Genomic DNA, 23119 nt, shown 5'->3' with positions numbered 1-23119 from the left:
GAATCGATATGGTTTCGCGCCAATCAATATGGCGTCGCTAAAAGTTTGAAAGCGCGGGTTTTACAAATTTAGAGTTGATAGATGCATTTTGTAGACTTATTTAATGAGTGTTGCGCCTGAACATTAACAGAATATTTTTTCAAGATGCAGAGTACCACATTTTGCATGCACGTATGCTTCCTAGACATTTCTCATGTTTCTTCCATAAAAGATGCATATCCAAGTGCGGCACGAGCCGGCGATTGTGGCGTCCGTAACTCTGAAAGCTTCCTTTGTAGAAAACGAAAAGCTAACCGCCAATCACCAATAACAAAGAACAATTAATTAGTTGTTTTTCTGCAGCCCAGCAGATGGTTGGATTGTACAGAACTTGATTTTGCAGTTGATGAAATAAATGCAAAGGAAAGTTCGTAATCATTTTGACATAATGTCAAGGCATAAACGAGCTATAGAAACGGTCTTTTAATCAACTTTCATCATAAAATAATTGCAAAAACTTTCATGGTTGCAGCGGAGCGGATATATGATAATTAGGAACGAGAAAGGTGCATACGATCATAACAATTATGAACAAAAATGCAACGAGGGAGCATCTTAATCTTAATTTAGGCCACGTGGTTCTGAATGCCCCCGACTAGGAAAACCGTATGTCAAAGACATGTTAAAGAAAAGTCCACAAGCTTGCTTGTCGTTAGAAATCACTGATTCTATTGTAAGATTTATAATGACGCATCACAAGCAATTTGGTCATAAAAGGTCCACGTATGGCCGTCTTGATCGCTGAGACATCCCATCCAGACGAAACTCCTGTGGGCTTCCTGCGCAGCAAAACCGCATATGAATCAAAACAAGACAGAAAGTGAACCATAAATACAGTTTGCATGCAAGGCGCACCTGCAAAGTATTACAAAATCTATCAGACATGCCATTTTTGAAAAAATGTATACCCTGGTGCCGTGCGCCGTTTGATTTGCACATATTGCACAACATCGCTCTCACAATGGGCTGCTGGCATAAGAACTTGACGGCATACGTAACACAATTTTGTTGCAATGACTTGCATTTTAAGATCCTTTTATCAATAGCTTTGATGGACATTAGGTTCTCGTGCGATGAAAATGGCAATTAATTCAAAGCTGAATAAGACTGTCATCAAAGTCAGTTTGGAATAGGGCAATGATATGATATGAATAATTCATTCCGCTGAAACAGTCAAAAATCTCTCAACCCACATGGATTTCTGACGGCTACCGCTTGAACCTCTCGTCATTCTATAGAGCTGCACCTATTTTTTTGATAATTCTCAAGACAGAACAAATGTGAGTACCATTAACATGTGTATTTTGAAACAGATGTGACGACGTAATAGCTGTCTGAGTGAAAATGTCTCCAAAACAGTACTAAACTATGATGCACTTATAGAAAGAACTGGAAGAAGCAAACACTTTGTATGACTACAAACAAGGTATGGTATGTGGACTTTCGATAGGAATTTTCGCTCTAGGAGTTGTATTGATATGCAGTTGTTTCCAAGGGATATATCTCCATGTATACATGTACACACGACTGATAACAATATGAAATGTAGTTCTTTACTGAAAAAGCCACAGATATCTCCTCTGACACATAAACCACAACATAAGTTGTCTCGTGAGCACACTGACAGAGGAATACCTAATTTAGAAAAAGTGGAAACTCCATTCGCAGTAATATTGCATGATGTTAGCTGTATGCAAGGTGGCATTTACTTCAGTTGGAGTGTCGCCTTCTCAGTCGTAATGTTTAGTCGCTATCCGAGTAATGTTGTACTTGGTGGATGCTGCATATGGTCTGTCTTTTAGTTCCGTCAGTTTCTACCTACACTATTAACAGGAACAAGCAGGGAAACGCGATGTTTCTCCCTGGCAGAAAAAACTAATGACAATGACTTGAAACAAAATAGAAACAATCAAAGGAACACGTGAACTTAGGAAATGACATCAAGGAATGTATTTATTGTTTCACATGTTCTTATTTACCAGGACATTGCTTTACTTTTCACCCTAAACTACTTGCAACTTAACTGAAAACCAGTGGAGATAAGCACAAATGTCGTAGCTCGCTTCACAAAATGTTTTGTAAAACATAAGATAGTTTGAGTATTCTAATTCTCTGAAATCTAACAGTTACAGTATAAATTTAACGCAAATATTACCGAATATAGATAATATATGCTATATAGAAAAAACATAAACATGTCAGTTTTAGCATGAAATGTTTGTACCTTTTTTTTCTGATAGAAAATTAAAAGATAAATGGTAATGTACTATTATAAATGCAGCAACGTTAATACAGATAGCACTGCGCATGTCAATTTTCTAAACAAACAGTGACAGTAACAAACCAATTATTCAATAGGCAACTGTCACCTGAACAAAGCGTGCAACTCTGCAGTAACTGCAGTTCCCATGCCATGCGCATTGTGACATTAGTATATGTCACAATATAAAGGCGTTATAACTAGAAGTGTTTGTACCGGAGATATAACTTTTGACTTACTTGAAGGATGATGAATTATTTGATTTTAAATTTGACTTTTTTTTGCCATGCAACATCTTTGTAACACTAATGACATCATCACTGACATCACAATGTCCATGGAATTGGAAGTTCAAAATTGGCGATCAGTCAGAAATTGTTAAACTATACTAACAAATAGGAAAATGTACTGGGAAGGCCTGTATCTTAAAACCCCAGAACCAACTTTAAGGCAAATAAACAGATTCGTGATGAAGTTTGCTTCCCCGAAAAATGAGGGTATTGACCCTGCTATATGTAAAATATGTCATTTGAAACGTTTTCGAGTATATCGGGCTAATATAGGGAGTAGGGGTCGTTATGTTAAAAACATGCTATAGAAAATGTAATTTCAATACCGCGGGACTTCACAAATATATCAAAATTTACGTCTATGTATGGAACGACGTGGCTGTCTTGTATGAAAAGTTGGTTCCATATAAAGACAGAACGGTTCCATGCATTATATTTTGAATGCATATAAAGAGAAATCGAATCTATATAATACTGTTTTGCTACCATATCATGAAAGGTTGGTTCTATATAAAGACAGAACGGTTCCATATATTATATTATGAATGTATATAAAGGTAAATCGAATCTATATAATAATGTTTTGCTATCACATAATGAAAAGCTGGTTCCATATAAAGACAAAACGGTTCCATATATTACATTTTGAATTCATCAAAAAAGAAATCAAATCTATATAATAATGTTTTGCTTTCATAAAATGAAAGTCTGTTCCTTATAAAGACAAAACGGTTCCATATATTACATTTTGAATTCATAAAAAAAGAAATCAAATCTATATAATAATGTTTTGCTATCATAAAATGAAAGTCTGTTCCTTATAAAGACAAAACGGTTCCATATATTACATTTTGAATTCATAAAAAAAGAAATCTATATAATAATGTTTTGCTGTCATATAATGAAAAGTCTGTTCCTTATAAAGACAAAACGGTTCCATATATTACATTTTGAATTCATCAAAAAAGAAATCAAATCTATATAATAATGTTTTGCTATCATAAAATGAAAAGTTTTTTCCTTATAAAGACAAAACGGTTCCATATATTACATTTTGAATTCATAAAAAAAAGAAATCAAATCTATATAATAATGTTCTGCTATCATATAATGAAAAGTTTGTTCCTTATAAAGACAAAACGGTTCCAGATATTACTATTTGAATTCATCAAAAAAGAAATCAAATCTATATAATAATGTTTTGCTATTATATAATGAAAAGTTTGTTCCATATAAAGACAAAACGGTTCCAAATATTACATTTCGAATTCATCAAAAAAGAAATCAAATCTATATAATAATGTTTTGCTATCATAAAATGAAAAGTTTTTTCCTTGTAAAGACAAAACGGTTCCAGATATTACTATTTGAATTCACAAAAAAGAAATCAAATCTATAGAATAATGTTTTGCTATCATATAATGAAAAGTTGGTTCCATATAAAGACGAAACGATTCCATATATTTTAAATGCATATAAAGAGAAATTAAATCCATATAATAATGTTTTGCTATCATATAATGAAAAGTTTGTTCCATATAAAGACAAAACGGTTCCATATATTACATTTCGAATTCATCAAAAAAATAAATCAAATCTATATAATAATGTTTTGCTATCATAAAATGAAAAGTTTGTTCCTTATAAAGACAAAACGGTTCCAGATATTACTATTTGAATTCACAAAAAAGAAATCAAATCTGTAGAATAATGTTCAGCTATCATATAATGAAAAGTTGGTTCCATATAAAGACGAAACGATTTCATATATTTTAAATGTTTTGCTATCGTATAATGAAAAGTTTGTTCCATATAAAGACAAAACGGTTCCATATATTACATTTCGAATTCATCAAAAAAGAAATCAAATCTATATAATAATGTTTTGCTATCATAAAATGAAAAGTTTGTTCCTTATAAAGACAAAACGGTTCCAGATATTACTATTTGAATTCACAAAAAAGAAATTAAATCTATATAATAATGTTTTGCTATCATATAATGAAAAGTTTGTTCCATGTAAAGACGATACGGTTTGGAACCTATATATTCATAAAATGAATGAACAACATGAAAAAATAATCCATACAAGACAGACACGGCGTTCCATAACTATGTCCTTGCGTGATTACGTGTATCTTCTTACGGTAAATATTTTATTCTGTGATATATTTTATAATAGTCTGTACTGCTATGAATAAGACCTTTTCCCCCCAATGAATTACCATTATGTGCGATAAAATTCAATTTTACTTGGCGTTATATGGTTTGTATAGATCTACACTAGGTAAAACAATGAAGCCAGGCGTGTTTGTTGCGAATATTCTGTGATATTGTTTTCCGTTAATCTAACAATATGCAAGTTTGCTCTGCAAATATGTAAGCCAGCTCGAACTTTAACGTAAATAGTTATTTGATTATATTTTATGGTTACATATCACATCCGCTATTTCTGGAACGATCTGTGTATGAAAAGAATTGGAACCACTGCCTTACCCTTGCATGGTCGTAAGAGGCGACTAACAGGGTCTTAAAACTTGGTTTTGCTGTAACTCTGTGATTCCAGCAGGTATGCAAATTTTGATTCCATACCTCATGTTTTTATTTCGATGTAAATGAGATGTGAAACCAAAATTTGTAGTCCTGTTTGGCGCCATATAACCTATACTGTGTTGGTGCGCCGTAAAACCCAAATAGATAAATAAATAAATTTAAAACAATTTTAACTCCACGTGGCAGTTAACTTGTGACATACATGTATGTATCATGTATATATATTATTGGAAGTGAGTCGATCTATTTTGATGCAAAGCTATGACGGTTTCAACTTTGCACGCTAGCTGCAAGCATCTTGACTAGTCAAAATGTTGAACTGTGACAGTCGTGAAATTTATTTATGTGAGTGTTGAAGATAACATGATAATGCAGACGTAACAAGCCATATATTTGAATAAATGACATTTAATGATAATCTCTGCTCAAAAGCACAGTTATGAAAAAAGAACAGAATAGAACAGAATATGCATTTTGACTTAAGCATATACAATTTATCGTCCATACATGAAAATATATTATAATAACATGCACATGAAAATGGCAAAATATTTAAGTTTACATAGAAGGCACATATCATACACATTAAACAATAACAATAATCAGGTCATTTCTTATTTTAGGTGCTCTTATAATACAAATTGATAGCCCATACAATAGTTTACGATTACTACTATTTCAAAGCTCAAAGCTCAGCAAACTTGAACATATTTGGTCGATTTCTGTAGTAGGCAGGAATGTATGATTTTCGCAACACTTTGTATGAAGCACGTATGCACACAAAATGAAATTCGTCCTCTATATCGTTCTTATTACATAATACACATTTTCGCTCACTTCTTTTCTGGTTCCTGTGTCTACCCCGCTCTATGTCAAAACAGTGGGGTTAAAGTCTAAGTCTGAAAAAAAGAACAAAGCTCAGAAAATTTTATGCACATTTTTTCGCACATATACGTCTATAATCATTAGCAGCTTAAAGGCGATCAGTCACGTTTAAGCAACATTTAATGATATGTTTCCGTTTGCCTATATTTTTAAGAGATCTGAAAAAAGAAACAAAAGACTCATTAAATAGTGTTTTGATTGTTTTATAAAAAATTGAAATTACCGCACCACCCAATCCCTCTTTACATAAAATTATTTACAAAGCTGAGTACTTCTTTCTATTTCAGAATAAGGTAAAGGTGATTGATACCGAGATATTTCGACAATCTGAAACGAAAGGCAAGCTTAAATCTTAGTTCTAAATTCATTTTTTTTTTCAATCTATCTTGGTTGCGCAAACGAAAAAGGCCAATGAAGGTAATAATTTTTTTTTTCAAATTTATATTTTTAATGAATTTCAAATAATCATAAAGATTTCTTTTTTTTATATAATACAACAGGTATCATTCTTTTGGCTGAGAATGTTTGTTAAATATATAGTTTTACTAAAATGACTCTAGTTTGGAAACCAGGACGGGAAAATTATTTTTTTGAAAACGTCACCAGTGAAAATCTAATTTATTGTAAGTACTGAGTGAACAAAATAAGAATAAATGATCAGATTTAAATTCTTGACATCACCTAAATCTCATAAAACACCTTTTAAGAAAAAGCAATACAATCATGCAAAAATTATTTCAGTATTCTGTACTTCTGGTTCTATTATTGAAGCTGTTACCGTTAGTCTACTGGGACTATCTGTCAGATTTATGATCAGATGAAATATGAGTTATTGATTATCAAATGCTTTGCAAACAAATAGAGATTTTCAAGCCTTTTGAAAATTGTACTTCCATGTGATGACTTTAAAGGTGGTATTAAATTTATCTTAGCGGTGGCACTTTTCATTCGCCATTGCAATTACCTATCAATACTAGATATAAGATATATATTTTACGTATCGTAAGTCGCCTTTCCCACTTTCCCTTGTGTAATTGTAAGTGTTGCGTCGATATGAGGAAGGAATATTTAAAAGTTTATTATTATAGACATCCTTCAGTATATAAATTTGTATAGCTTTTAAATACAAATAACAAAGCAGAAATTATTCAGCTTTCCAGATATATTGTGAAGAAGCATTTACTATTAAAAATACACTTTTACATTTTCATGTTCATTCTCCATCTGGTCATCATCATATTTGCTTAATTATATCGATTTTATAATTGTTGTTTGTAACATGCTCTTTATTTCATGTCTATTTTCACGTTGACAGTATATATGTGAGTAATGTGAATTGTAGACGATGAACTACGTACAAATCTGAATAAATCTGTAATAATGAGGTTTTAAAGTGTCTACTTCGTATTCCAGCATGTATTTACTAACGCTGCATCTCTTATAGTGATTTTAATTAAGTGGAAGATAGAAATCTCTTTCCTAGTTACGACACACATTTATAAGCATTATGCCTTTTTTTTATCAGACCATCGGTTTAATGAGAAATAAACCTCTATATAAAATTGACATGTACTAAAGGTGAAAATATTTGTCTGCGTTATGTGCACTCTATTCTGGTATGCACATAACATACTATTTCGTGCATGACACTACTTAAAAATTACGCGCACGTGTTACATCCAATAGTCTTTATTTACGTAATTATTATATACATTTTAGTTACTATCTTAGACGAACATTTTAAACTGCTAAAATTATGAGATATTTTTATATTTATCAAACTGATCCCGACACTTATATCATCAGAAGCCTTATACCGAGAGATACTGTCTAGATATATCCAGCTTTGAAATTTGAGAAATTCAACCACGTAAGAATGAATTCCGTTTACGTTTAATGTATGTTCATATTTATTATGATATAACGTTGCATAAGTCATATCCATCCCCAATACATATTCTAAGACACAAAATTTGACATAGAAGATGCCGCTGTGCACTGGAAAGTTGTCAGATTCGGTACAGAATATGGAAGGTGTCAGAAAATTTCACGGGCTTATAAATGGAAATGTGGTAATAACACTGTCGGGAAGTTACAAGAACTCGTCAACGTCGGCATGAGATACGCGAACAGCATCTGAAATAATTTGTTTTGTACAACGACTACTTACCGAAGATCTATCAATATCGGCATGCAAGAAAATTTGAGACAAAGCAACCATTATGCTTCACGTGGTTGGGCGGTAATGATGTTACGTGGTGCGGCGGTTGCCGTTATGGGTTCCTTTTTTGATTAGATGTAGTCATCATTCTGTAAAAAAAATATTGTATCGCGTTCCTTAAAGTCGTGTTAAACAGAAGGAAACAGAACAGAAGTTTATTCCTGATTTGTACAATAAGTACATCATCACAAATTACTTAAATAATACAAATTTATACAAAGTCACAATGGCAATATGAAAATATTCTTACAGATACTGTTGAGAGGATGAACTGTAGTTAATTATAAGTAATTGCAGTTCTATGCGACAGTGCAAATTTTATATAACATTCTAAGTGTTTTAGTGTATTCTAATTCACAGTATTCAGCAGATCTATAAATTTACTTACGCTTGGTCTTACTTAGTAAAATCGTTTAATGTATTTTTTTTCTAATATCGTTATAACAAGGACATATAAATACGAAATGATATTCGTTCGTAAAAGAACTGTAATACCTCGTGAATTGATGTCAATTATATTTTGTATTTCCCAGTGTTTGATAAGTAATTATGAAATAAACCTCAGTTTATAACATTTAAAAGCAGGTGGTGAATTTTGCATAACAAAGAAACAGTGGTTAAATGATATTATATGTCAAAAACGTTTGTTAATCTACGGTCAAGGTGATATCGTCTGCTGATTAATTACTTTATGTAGAAATATTATGAAAGTATAAAAAGATATGAAGTCGCGGCGGATGTTTATGCATTTTTTCCACACTGTATATAGACAAAGAATTAGCGTTTTGTTGTGACAAGAAACACAGAACTACTTCACGTAATACGTCTTTTAGGTTTTGATTGCATACACACGTTTTGGTTTGATTTTCAAATTAAACTATTGTTTTATCATAAATAGAACTGCGGCATTATCTTAACTTGTGAATATGTGTACTTTAATCATTTTCCAAAATATTTGATACTAATTCATGTTTATACTGAAACCACCAGCTACATCTAATTCATAATTTAGAGCACATCTGACAAATATGTAATAACTGACTTAAAGCGAAAACAACTCGTTGAAGATATCATCCCGCTGTTCTTTCAGTAGTTACCCAAACACGTGGCATGATATTTTCCCGCCATATTATTTAAATGATTCTTCCCACAATTCATTTCTTTGTTTACATTTTCACGCTCACCCAGATCAATACACGCTCCATTCGCTGTGATGCAACCACGCAATAAAATCAGCGCATCCATTCAGTGACACGGGTTTTCGCTGTATTGTACCCTTAACTGTTTTGTTCCAGAACGCATATACATAATTGCAGTATTACTTTATATCATCAATTAATTACTGACCATTCAAAGTTCATGCACAGTGTTATGTAATATGCATGTGCAGGAAATTCCAATTCTTCCCTAGACTGAGTAAAAAATAATATTCAAATAGTTTACACCTAACACTTAAACCAATGTTTGCATGCATAAATTTATATATGAAAGTTTTTGACATAAAAACATTAAGTGAATTATTTTACATACACTTGAAAACGGAAAATAAAAACAACAGCTTTGCACCAAGTCTATGTTTATTGTAAGATCACTTATCTATATGATGTACGCAAAAATTATAACTAGCTTTCATTTCACATACCCACAGTACCCGATCTGAAGTCTTATAATTCCACTTTTATTTTTTCAGCACATTATGTAATTAAATTTTGATATTATGTCCTCTTTCCAAGTATATCATCTTTGTTTTTTGTTTTTTGTTTTGTTTTGTTTGTTTGTGTTTGAGTCTGATATAATTCCGGCCTGTGATTACAAGACTAATTTCTTAAAACTTATGATGGTTGTTTTATTGCCATGTAATTCTTAAGACCTTTATTCTTTGATTGAATGGGACAGCGTTTTTCCCATTCGAAGCAATTGTTATACAGATGCGTGGATTGCCGTTATATCATAGGAACTATAAAGAAAAAAGTTTCAAAAACATGCGATTTTTTTAATTACAAGATAAAATCGATGTCACGATTTTTGAAAAAAATCACAGCTGTTGCCGGAAGGGAGCACAAGCGTATCTGTTTTCATTGCAATATTAAAGCAATATTTAAGCATCAGTGTGACATCACATTCATCTACTATGCATGGTTTACAGTACCGTTCGGGTCATCTAGCGTATCGCATAATCTCTTTTGAATTGGCTGGTGAAAAAAGTAACAGATGAATTGACTTTAAAAAAGTCATATGGGTATTATTTTTATGACCAAGACATTTGTCACATTACACTTGTACTTTGCAAAACATCTTTAAGTTACACAATGACATTGTTTGCGAACTAAAACTTGTGAATAATGTTTTGATAAGAAGATTTTATTACGTTTGTTGGGTTCATACTGAATAATAAAATAGTTTGCTACTGATTAATTTGTTTTTTATCTGTATCTCTTAATCAGATATTACTCTACTTTAGGATGTAAATGTGTTGTACGCTTGATTTACACTCTGAAATTACACTTATACGTCGTATTTGTAAAACCTTTATGTGGGTTATGTACGTTAAAAAGGTAGGGGGCCTCCGTTGCCGAGTAGTTAGGGTCGCTGATGTCGAATCACTTGCCCCTCACCGATGTGGGTTCGAGCCTCACCCGAGGCGTTGAATTCATCATGTGACGAAGCCATCCAGCTGGCTTACGGAAGGTCGCCCGGTGGGTCTACCAGTGATCCCGCCCGTGATGTAATAATGTACGGAGGGGCACCTTAGGTCTTCCTCCACCATCAGAGCTGTAAAGTCGACATATGACCTATATGTGTCGGTGCTACGTTAAACCAAACAAACCAAACAAAAAAGGTAATCTTTAAATATAAATCGAGGCAGGGTAGGATTTGTTTTCAAGCGACATGGGTCAGCGTATGACTGATACCGTAAAACGACCGACATAAGGCGTCCACACAAGACATCAACACAAGGTGGTCGTAATACCACAGTACGACCGCGCTAAAAGGACTGATACAACCTGTATGCTTTAAACCCTGCTCGTTTCCTCTTTGCGTAACATCTGATTTCATATATGAAAATTATCAATTTCAAAAAAAATTATATGTTTGGCTAACAACAGAACAGAACATTACAGATAATTAGGAATTTTGACACGCCTACTTTTGTACAACTCTATTAAAACTGAAATAGGATTCTTTTCCCTACGGTTTGCATCGCTGATGTCAAATAACACCAATTTTATTTTCATTTTCATTGGATTTTATCCATGAAAACAATAAATCGTGTTAAAACATTACTTCATTTCAGTTCAAAAAGTTTTAATCTTTTATCTTTTCAAGATTTATATAAATTCGCGTTATAAAATTTTAGCTAATTACCATAAGTGGTTTTACAGCTAACGGTGTTGTTCTAGGTTTGACAGGGTAACAGATGCATGGGTTAACTTTCATTTGTAATTCACAATGCTTCTTGATTAACTGTCCTTTCAGTGATAACTTTATGAGTTTCATAATTTGTAATCATATGCCACGCTTCTTCAACATTGTTAATTTATTGCATTGCTTTCGCTTTCAAAACCAAATAGGAAAATAGCATTCAAATGGAATCATGTGAAAGCAAATTTAAGAACTTTCAAACGTAGGACGAGAAAAAAAAGAACAGTAGGATTTAACGGGTCAAATTACCTGTATTTCTCGACATTGTCTACGAATTTGAAGTGAAAAACAAGTATTTTTTCGCACGATATTACCGCAGTTACCAAAAAATTCCATCGTTTAGACACTTTAAAGATGATTCGAACATGAATAGAGCTTTTTGTGTGAAATACTGAGCTTCTTGAAATAATGACATATTTTAGTCTAAACACAGGTAGATGAACGTTTGTAAAGAATGAATTAGAATCTATAAAAATGTCCCTTTATTTACACGTTTTCCTGCTTATAATAATATCATTCTGTCCCAAAAAAAATACGACAGCCTTTCCGCTCAAGTCTCGACAGCTATTCCTCAAAAGACACAACAGTCTTTCCGCTCAAATCATTTCCATCCAAATCACGACCACCTTTCTACTTAAGTTACACAGCCACAACAGTTATTCCACCTAAGTCATGACAGCATCTCATTAAGTCACTTAAACTATTCCACCTGAGTCATTACAAAGTTCCTACAAAGTCACGATTTCCATTCCACCCAAGTTATAAAAGTACTGTGATGTGCTAATATTATCATTCTATTTAATAGGTACACTTTTTATCAAATGTACTTTTGTTATTCATGTCAGCCAATAGATATGCATAGCTAATGTATTTATGTATTACCGACTTTAAATAAAATTTGTATCTGTATCATAAAATGTGGCAGTGTCCAATGTTCGCTATACGTTCGAGTGTACTCTACAGTTGCAGCAACATTTGTTTTTAACCGTTTTTCCCGTATTCCGATCCGCCAAAATCCGATTATTTCTTATACATTGAAATATACAGTAAAAATCTAGAACCAGTTTCATGAAGCTATTTGTTAGGCCAAAATAAAAACTTACACGAAAGACGTTTCTGAAAATCGTTTAAAGTATTTTCATTTTAACTGTTCGGTTATTCCGTGAACAAGGGTTGAATAATATGAAAACATTGATTCACGGATACGTTTCTGATGCGCCTATGAAACAATAATTGCACGGCCAGCTAAAATCCATACCAGGAGAGAAGTTAGGATGAAAGTGAAAAAATAAATTGTGAAATAGGCCCCTGTAATAATTTCATGTAAAAATAAATTAATATTTCAAATTATACTACTTTTTCCGCAAACAGGATTGCGCGTACGCATTAGTTATGCCTGATACGATTTCTTTGGTTAAGATACTATAAAAAGAGTATTCAATGAGTGTCCTTTCTTCTCTGTCGATTTGCCCTCCTCCTAAACCAGCCACCTTTGAAGACTATAATTACTTGAAAGGAGCAAACTTTTGCCTATTTAAAACCCTTATGAGCAACTTAATCATATTACTGTTGCCTAGTTGAACACATTGAATGGGTAACTTCTTTGATAAATGGAAACATCTTCTGAATCTGTTACAGATGGCTGATGTTTCGGCAGGTGCTTAATTTGATATGTGACTTTAATAAAAGACAACTTTGTTTTTTAAAAAGAGAAATGGTTGATCCATCATACCGTTATCGCTGTGTACTTGTTCGAAAAATATGAGCTTATTATTAAAGCAGGCTTTCCTAAACCAGGAAGAAACAATTATGAGCTTTATATTACTAAGATAATTACGAACCTTTAATTCCCAGAGATGATGAGCTTGATTCATTTCATATCGGTTTATACTTCTGGGTTATCGAAACATCCAAGAACTACTTTTAGCATGTGCGAGGTTTTGTTTTTTAATGATTAAAATCTCATAGCATGACGATAGTCACACGTGTACAATAATTGGTCTTAGTATTACTCTTTCTTGATAGTTATATCCAATAGGCCTTGAAAATGAAATCGCACCAAAATGCTAAGTTTAGCACTATAGATACATGAACTGTATTCTATCTAAGAAATATATTTTCGTGATGGCCGGAAGAGCTATAGTGCCACGTTCGTTTTAACTTGAAATTTCGACTTACTAATTCGAAATTTTGAGTTAGTATCTCGAAATTTTGATTTAATTTCGACTTAATAAACACCGAACACTAGTGCTCTGTCATACGACTATTTTACGAATATTATTTCACAGTTGTCTTGCTTTGAGTTTACTACCAAAACGTGCTCCCATTTATCATATTCACATTTTGATACAACCCAGGGAGCATTTATTTCATCAAAGTAAACGCGACATTAAACACAACTGAGCCGTGTCATGAGAAAATCAACATAGTGGGTTTGCGACCAGCATGGATCCAGACCAGCCTGCGCATCCGCGCAGTCTGGTCAGGCTCCATGCTGTTCGCTTTTAAAGCCTATTGGAATTGAAGAAACTGTTAGCGAACAGCATGGATCCTGACCAGACTGCGCGGATGCGCAGGCTGGTCTGGATCCATGCTGGTCGCAAACCCATTATGTTGGTTTTCTCATGGCACGGCTCAACTATTAACGCTAACATATACTTTTACAGCTTTTTTTCTGTTCTCATTAAGAACGGGATCGTACGCTGTATATTGCGCTACCCATGCAGAGAAACGAGTCACATGAATTTTCGCTGTATGGTTAATGTTGCTTAATTAGTTGAATATAACACAAAAAACTTTCCAGCATACGAATATCTACAACACATTTAATGTCCTTTAATTAAGTAGTAATGGGATAAATAATGTTTTGCTAAAACAAGATGGATGGTTAATTTCCGTACCAACCATGTGGAACATTTCCTGGTTTATTTTTAATAATTTCCAACCAATGTCAGCTGGCAGAAGATGAATGACATAATTGATATTACAACATTTCTTCGATTCAGTTTATTTACAGAACTGTGACGTCATGTCATTGACTCTTTTATTCTTAATTGATTTTAATTGATGATAGTTTTATTGAGTGCCAAAAAATATATGGTTTTCCGTTACTTTAGGCATACGTTTGCTAATCACGAGGTCCTTGGTGTCAGAGAAATACCCCCGTCTTGTAATTGAATGTTATGTAAACAGATTCTAATTGTCATTGTGTGGAACAATCTTAGGTTACATCAGCTAACGAGGGTTATGTCTTGGTCCCGTGCCTGTGTTTTTCTTTGGCACTTGCAATTTATCCGACTACCGAAGTAAAGTGATCAATCAAAAATAAATTTAATTAGTTACGGAATCGGCCTCCTATTTTTTTTAGACAAAAAGACAATTTTTAAGGCGGGAGAAAGCAGCAGTGGGATTTTTGTGATATGGTGAATATAAATAATCTTTTTATTCCATACTAATTAAGCATTTTGATACTATAAGCCAATATGCAAAGCAGAAATGAAAAAAATACTACAAGGGACCTTTCAAATTACACTTCATTCAATTCATTACTATTCTCCTCCCACTTTAACCGTTGCAAATTATCAAGTTACCCTAGGACCCATTGAAAAACTGTCACAATTAATGCAGTGGACAAGAAAAATGAAAACAAGATTTTTGGAGAGGTCACAAGCTAATTTGATTATTTTCAGTTTTTTGTAAAACCATGAATTCGCTGCAGGACAAATGTGTTGACAGATGTGAACAGTTAATATTTGACATATAAATTATAAAGATATAAAGAATTTGTTCCATTGTACATGTATGTCTCATCCGGTGAGACATTTTTCACCAAAATTAAGCTGACAACTAGCGGTTCTGTTCAGCATAACCACAATGTTATTAATAGGTGTGATAATGAAATGTTGAAAGAGTTAAAACTTAACATGATATCTCCCGCATTTGGTTAAATGTCTAATGATATGTAATGCCAGCTGTTATAGAGTGGAAACTTTCATTAAGATATATTCATGTTGCTAAGAATTAAGCCCTTATTTTTCCCGCATTTTTCCCTTTTTATATACATGTACACATACTGATTCTTAATTTTGCGTAAGGCTTACTTTGATAGCTTATTCTAATCATACATGTTTCAATGTATATCTATGTTGCTAACAGTAATATCATTATTTTCTTCATTTTCATTTATGTACATGTGTAATCTCATTCTCCTGTTATCAGTACCTTATCTACCTGTATTCATTTTCTTTTCTTTTCTTCACTTTTTTAGTAGAATGAATAATAACAACCTTGATGTAACCAACCATGTAAGCTGTAAAATTGTTTACCAATAACTATGTACACAATGTTGTATACGTTATCTAATAAACATTCTGTTCTGTTCTGTTCTGTTAAACCTTTCTAAGATGAAAAAGGTAATTGCAACTACAGTGTTTTCAACACTTTTTTTTGTATTTCATGTATGATGCACTGTTTGCGTTTTACATCAGTCTGCCATTTTTTATTGTGATGTATTTAGTATTTAAATTATCAGAAAACTTTCTCAGTTTTTAATTGTAAATTTATTCTATTATTAAGTGTTACTAATGATATATATCGTATTTACCGAAACATATATATCAATTACAGAAATGTAGTATATCAATAATTAAACTTAAAGTTGACTAGATCATTAAGCAGACGTATACCAAATATTTATTTCAATTTAGATGACCGTTTTTAGTCCAGTAGCTTACCAGTAATTTATTAATATAGAAGAAATGAGAAGTGTGCAAGTCAGGGTAAGGAATTATCAAAAAGAACTGTACTCAATTAGCCTAATATGCAATTATTGTTTTATTTGTTGAATTAAGATAATTCTAGCCAAAATCTCTCTTTATGTTGTTTAGTCATGCTTTTTACAGTTTTAAAGAAAGTAACCATGAAGTATTGATCCCTAAGAGCTAAAATATATGTTTCTTCTCTTAATCCAGTAGATGTAATGGCCTTTCAGTTTCCCATGCAAGTTGAGAAAACGATTTGATTAAGAATATGAAACGATGTTACTTATATTCAAATGACAGTTACATGTGCAAGTATGCAAAAAAAAAATCAAATTTCATTTTGATAATTATAGGTGTAAAATAGTCTATTGATTTAAACATGTAGGTATGCCAATTAAAGCTTGACAACTTTCAGATTGTAAATAGAAAAAGAATACATAAATTTTATCTTATTTCATTTTATTTGAGTCTCATCCATTTACATAAACATATAAAATATTGCACATAAAATATAATGTAAATGACCGCTCTAGTAAGAGTTACACGAGACTTTATACAAATACTACACCATTTTGATATATTATACAACAAGTTTTTATATTCCACTTTCAATTTAGTATATGTATACTATAAGAATTAGGAAGTGTTCGCTTATCATGCACTGAAGTGCATAAAAGAGCCTTAAAAGGCGATAGGTAAATTTTGACAAATGCGCTATATATGATCTAGTAAAAAGAAATTAAAAACATGTACCACCTCTAATCAGATTAGAGACAGACAGATTAGCAAACACTTCCTAAAATGATATATATATATATATAATACAAACAGCAATGCTAAAAAAATGAAATTACAACAATATTTTAAAATTCTTTTCAAGCATTAAAATATTGTATATCAGTGATTCCAAACCTACCAAGCAATATCTTGTGTATTGTATCATTCTGTTGTTAAATTATGTTGTTAAGATGCCGAATAACTAGATTTATAAGCCAAACTAATATTGTCACTATTCTATCATGTGAAAAATTCAGTAAACAAAAAAAAAAAAAAAAGAAAGAGAACCGAGTTTGAAGCTGATGATCGTTAGTCAAACAGTAAAAGGAAACTATACTATTAGAATCTCACAAACCTTAAAATAAGATATGTAAATATGACAACAGGTGATAACCAGATATAAACGTGTACATGTATGCTGCTAAGTGGTTTGGAGTCAAAGATCATATGACTTACAAGTTTTTACTAGACAACAGGTTTTTTTCTAATTTTTAAAATAGTACAGCAGGTTTTGGCTACAACTCTGTTAACTATATCAGGATGGGTGAACATAAATTTTAATTTATCATCATCAGGCAGTAACTGTTCACTTAAGTTACTCAATATGGAGCCAAATTTCTCTAACAGCCAATGCCTTTCGTCATATAAGAAAATATTTGAGAGAAATTTGTTATTAAAAGGATAAAAAAAACTCATTGTTCATCCCACATTGTATCCACTTAAGATAATGAATTTACTTTGATTTAAATGGCCTAACTGGAGAAAAATGCTCATAAATGCAAAGCTTCATTGCCGCACATTGCAATTAAAATGTTGCTGATTATTTTATACTGATCAAATTGTGAGCTGCAACTTTAGCGCTTCTTTGTATTTCATTGTATAAAAAATAGGGTGGTATTTTTATGACCATGTACTGAGTGATGTAAACGTCATATTAGTGGGAGGTATAAATTAATAACTAGCTTTTAAAACTTTCAAGTTTAAATCAATTGTAAAGGCAATTTCTGAACTGGCGCCGCAATATTTTCGTTACTAAAATTTTATCGTGCGATGAGGGTATATTTGCATTTTTTTAAAGAAAAATAAGAACAGATTTGGTAGTTTTAATAGCAGAATGTCGTCATCGTGTTTTGTAATGTCCCAAACAAAGACTATCCATGTAAAAGGTGCCTGAAAATATAACAAAACATTTTTATGAACTACTGGATAGGATTTGTATAATTGACGAGTTTTATGCCAATTAAGGCAATAGTTCCAAGCCAATCCTTTTTATTTTGCCTAGCTACTAATGCAGTTTATTCCATAAATGCTGCTTAATAAATAGCCTTGACATTTTGTCTCCTTTAGTAATTTCAAGAAAATATAGTGTGCATTGATATTGCAGTGACTACATCACATCAGTTTAAGAGTTTGCACTTTGATAGTTTTGCCCGTTTCTGTTTTAACTGAAAAAAAAATGTTCATATCTCAAGCAACAAATTGTTGATATAGGTACAACGGAAACGATTCAAAAATTTATGTTTGATACATATTGGTTTATAAGCAAAGCATAATTTGATGTAATTATTTTGACAGAGTGAAGGGTTTTGCACGCTCACATACAAGATACATATTGCATCGAGAAATATACAAATTCAAATGTTTTATATAAAATATAACAGTATTGTGTATTTTATATTGGAAAGGGTCGCACTGTAACGTGGTAACATAATTATACTGGCAATACAATATTTATTTTATCTGAACATATAAAAGCTTTGTATTAAAGCTGACTTCTTTTCTTAATAACTACCGAGCAGCTGTAGCCACTTTTGCCTTTCGGATAAATTTAAAAATACACTACACCTCCTTTTTTTAAAGAAATAACATTTTCAATGAAAATAAAGTCTTGATAATATAAACATGTTATAAATTATCAAAAATACACGAAAAATATATGCGACGTTTTAAGCGGTTATACTCTTCCAAATCTAATATATATACGGACATTTCAAATAATTGACGAGTTAGGAACCAACACCAGAAAATATATGGTACCTAGTGAACTGAAATAGAAATGTTCCTCACAAATGTTCTTGTTTGAAACTGGATACTTTAATACTCCTACTGGCGGAAAGCATTCGTTCCAACCGATGATCCAACATTCTGCCTTTTGATTTAATAATCGTGTAGCTTGGCATATACGTGTTGTTACTTTATGTACGGTTAATGCAGACATGAAGTCTCGTTTGGTGAATTATCGGTTGATTTTGCTTACTGTGCCGTAAAACCACAATTATTCCTATTGTTGTAAAATACAAGTTGTATGGAAGAAACTCTTTTTTTTGAACTTTCGTACATTTTAAGGACAACTGATATTAATCGGTTATAACCATGATGGAAGGAGCAAACAAAACATTTATTTACATACGAGGAGTTTTATATTTCAATAAATAATTCACACATATAAGAAGTGTAAAATTATAGAGTTTAAGTTTTTGGTAAGTTTTATTTTTCAAAATTCCATAAGGCCAAATGGCCCATGAGGACAAACAAAACATAATACATGGCAGGACAGTGTTTAACAAATGCATATAATGATATAGTTAAGCGGAGAAGGTATATAATAATTGCCTGTTATCATTGTCATTTACAACAATATCAAACATTTAACAACACTTGATTATAATAATAAAAGTAAACAATAATACTGTTTTCATTAAAGTAATAAAAATCAGTGCTTAACAGAACTTATCACAATTTGCATATGAAACATGTTACAGATTTTTGTCATTTTACATATATTATTGTGTTGTAATTAGTGGATACATGTAGTAGCATTCGACTATCAAATTATTGTTTGATACTTAGTGGGTAGATGTGGTAGCATTCGATCGACAGACATATTATATGCTGTATGCTAACAGCATATATACTTTCATATATATTTACACAATATGTACACAATATGAATTGAATATGACTTGTCGAAACAAAACACAAGGTCAACATATCAATTAAAACTGTAAATTTAGCTATAGCTTAATGGTACTATTACGTTTCGACAAAATACACTGCAAAATAGAATTAAACTAAGATTCTTATGGCAGTCTGTCTAAAGGAGATACAAATTAAAATGACTATAAATGAGAGGTTAGTATATTAGTTAAAAGTGTACAGCACATGTGTTCATTTTGTAAATTAATTAAATAATTTATTTATCCATACATAATACAGAAGGAAATACATACATCTGTAACAAAAGAAAATATCTATTATTAAAAACTATTTACATTATTTTCATTGACAGGAGCTGCGTATATCCTTTCTTTTTTACAGCAAAGTCTCTATTCATAAAATCCCCTAATTTACGTATTGTGCAAACATTCTCAGAATTTAACAGTTCAATAAATTTTGGCATATTTGGGTCTTTTCCAGTAATACATGGGAATAAAACGTTTCCTTAAATTATTATATACTTTACATAGTATAACACCATTAAGTACTGAACACTTCTAACGCAACCAAACCGCATTTAAGTTCAACATACATATATTCTCAAATATTGAATTTTTAACAGTTGTAAAATATATTCCACATTTTTCTTTTTTCGTATATTTCTTTTGACAGAGGTATGTGTATTGTCCGCACGAAGTTGGACAGCAGGGGATTTATTAAACGCTAACTCCCGAGAAATTTGATCCGGCGCCGCAACATACAAAATATCTTTTCAATCTACCAAAAACACCTAAACAAATAGTACATTTCATCTGCACAATCTGTCTTTTTTAACAATTGTACAGAAAGTTAATTTTTCAATTTCTTTTGCGTTTTTGACTTTGGTCCAAACAATTAGGCAAAATCTTCATAAATAATTTTTTTTATATGTACGAAATAAATACTTGAATAAAAAGTTAAAGCCTGAATTTAATTGAACGTACTGTTAGTCAAACAGACTTATTCGCTTGAAGAACAGAAAAGAAATATATATATATACCTGCTTCTTTTCCGTAATACGTCCTTCGGAATAGATGCAATGAGGAATACATGTACACAACAGAAAACACGAAGGGGAATTGTAATTACAAAATCTAGAACGGGACTAACTGTGTAGCGGTAGTCGTCATGAATGTTTGTCCTTATTTACCTTCATACTTCAGTATAGTTTAAAAATAAATGTGTTTGGTAGATTAAAGTCCAGTTTATTTTCTTGGGTTTTAAGTCACACAGTGTGCTGCAGACATATTTTGACGTTTTTTAATAGCTGATTCGGATCCGAAATTGTTTAAGAAACAAGTAAGCAGTCAATATATCATTTTGGTTTATACAAAATATTGAAAATAGACAAGAATGCAACAAAACTGAAAAACATTTAATTGATATCCCTCCATTTGCTTGTAAAATACATAAAAACATACTTTGTAAATAAAGTACTTTGTGCCGATACATTCAAGGGAAATAAATCTATAATTTCATTTGTACTTGCGATGCTCGAATTAAATCCCATATAGCTATAAAGATTATAAATTAGATAAACCGCCCACTTGGTTTGGGTTGGTACGGGTAGTAAATTAGGTTCATATAAAGGCGTCTAAAATTACTTAAAAGCACATCTTGTCACTTTAAAATGACACGCCTCTGGATTTATGTCAAACGTTTTGATCTATAAAAAGTACGTTCATTTGTTAATGTAGGGATAACGCATGTTTTTTTTTTCGTGTTATAACGTCTGCAGAATCCCGAGGGATTGGTTGGGGTGCCCGAACCCGTAGGACGAGGGTACCAGCGTATCCCGAGGGACGTTGATATCATTTTTATTTGAATTATCCGTTTTGGGGCCGTAATACGTTTACGTTTTGCCACGGAACGCACTTTTATAAAAAGATGTTATAACAGCACTTCTGCGCGAGAATCTCTTGCAAACACCCCCGAAAAGTGACAAGAACAGCAGTTTTATGATAGAATAACTACAAAAAAGGTGAAAACAACGCGATTCATGTAGGTCATATACTAATACATGTAGAACTATTTATAAAATATATATTGTATATAAAAGAAATAGAAACTCTGTCAAAGTGTTAGTCACGCAGAACAAATCTGTGACAATATAATTCAGGAATTATATATGAATTTACCTGCACTTCCTATCACCATTTTAATCTTTTAATACTCGAAATACTTATTTAATTGTTCTTCAAATTATCATGAAAACAGTAACATTAACCTGGGACCACTTACGGTGTTCCAATCTTTCTTGTCGGTCAACAATAAAAAGAAGTCGTCTGCCTAAAATTTTTCATGCTGTTTTTGCTGGATTGGAACTCAAGCAAGTTTTCATATTGCTCGTCTATGAAAACCACAGTTTTGATAATATTTCGAGTAAAGAAAAACCTTACAATTTTGATTTGAATGAGGCTTCTCACAGTCATGAACTTACCTATTTTCAGTCAAGTTGTCAAATACAGAGCATGAGTCTATGTGCAGGATGAAACTTGCTGAGAACTCAATATTTGAAGCTGGACATTATTTGGAACTATTTCACGTTCAAATTGCTAATATATCCACGAAAGTTAGTAAAGCTGCTAGTATTAATACTCACAATATTTTTTATGTTTTTTAAACCCGGACCCAAAATATATGATAATATTATGTAATCTGACATCGAGTATATCAAACGTACGTAACAACGGTGCCCTATGGTATATCAAACGTTCTCTGCTATTATCATTAAATGTGTGTTATCATTGTTCAATATTATAAAGTTTATTGTTATTATTCTATATTTCGTTATTATTATTATTGTATGTTTCATATTTACATTCAATGTTCATTATTCTTTTTTCTTTTTTTTTTTTTTGGTATTCTTCATTTCGCTATTATTGTATGTTCTTTTTCCCTTCAATGTTTATTTATTATTAATGTAAAACTCTTT

This window comes from Mercenaria mercenaria, chromosome 5 (assembly GCF_021730395.1).
Source record: "Mercenaria mercenaria strain notata chromosome 5, MADL_Memer_1, whole genome shotgun sequence".
Taxonomy (NCBI): Eukaryota; Metazoa; Mollusca; class Bivalvia; order Venerida; family Veneridae; genus Mercenaria; species Mercenaria mercenaria.
The sequence above is the reverse complement of the archived record's forward strand: the minus strand, read 5'-3'. Positions refer to the sequence as shown.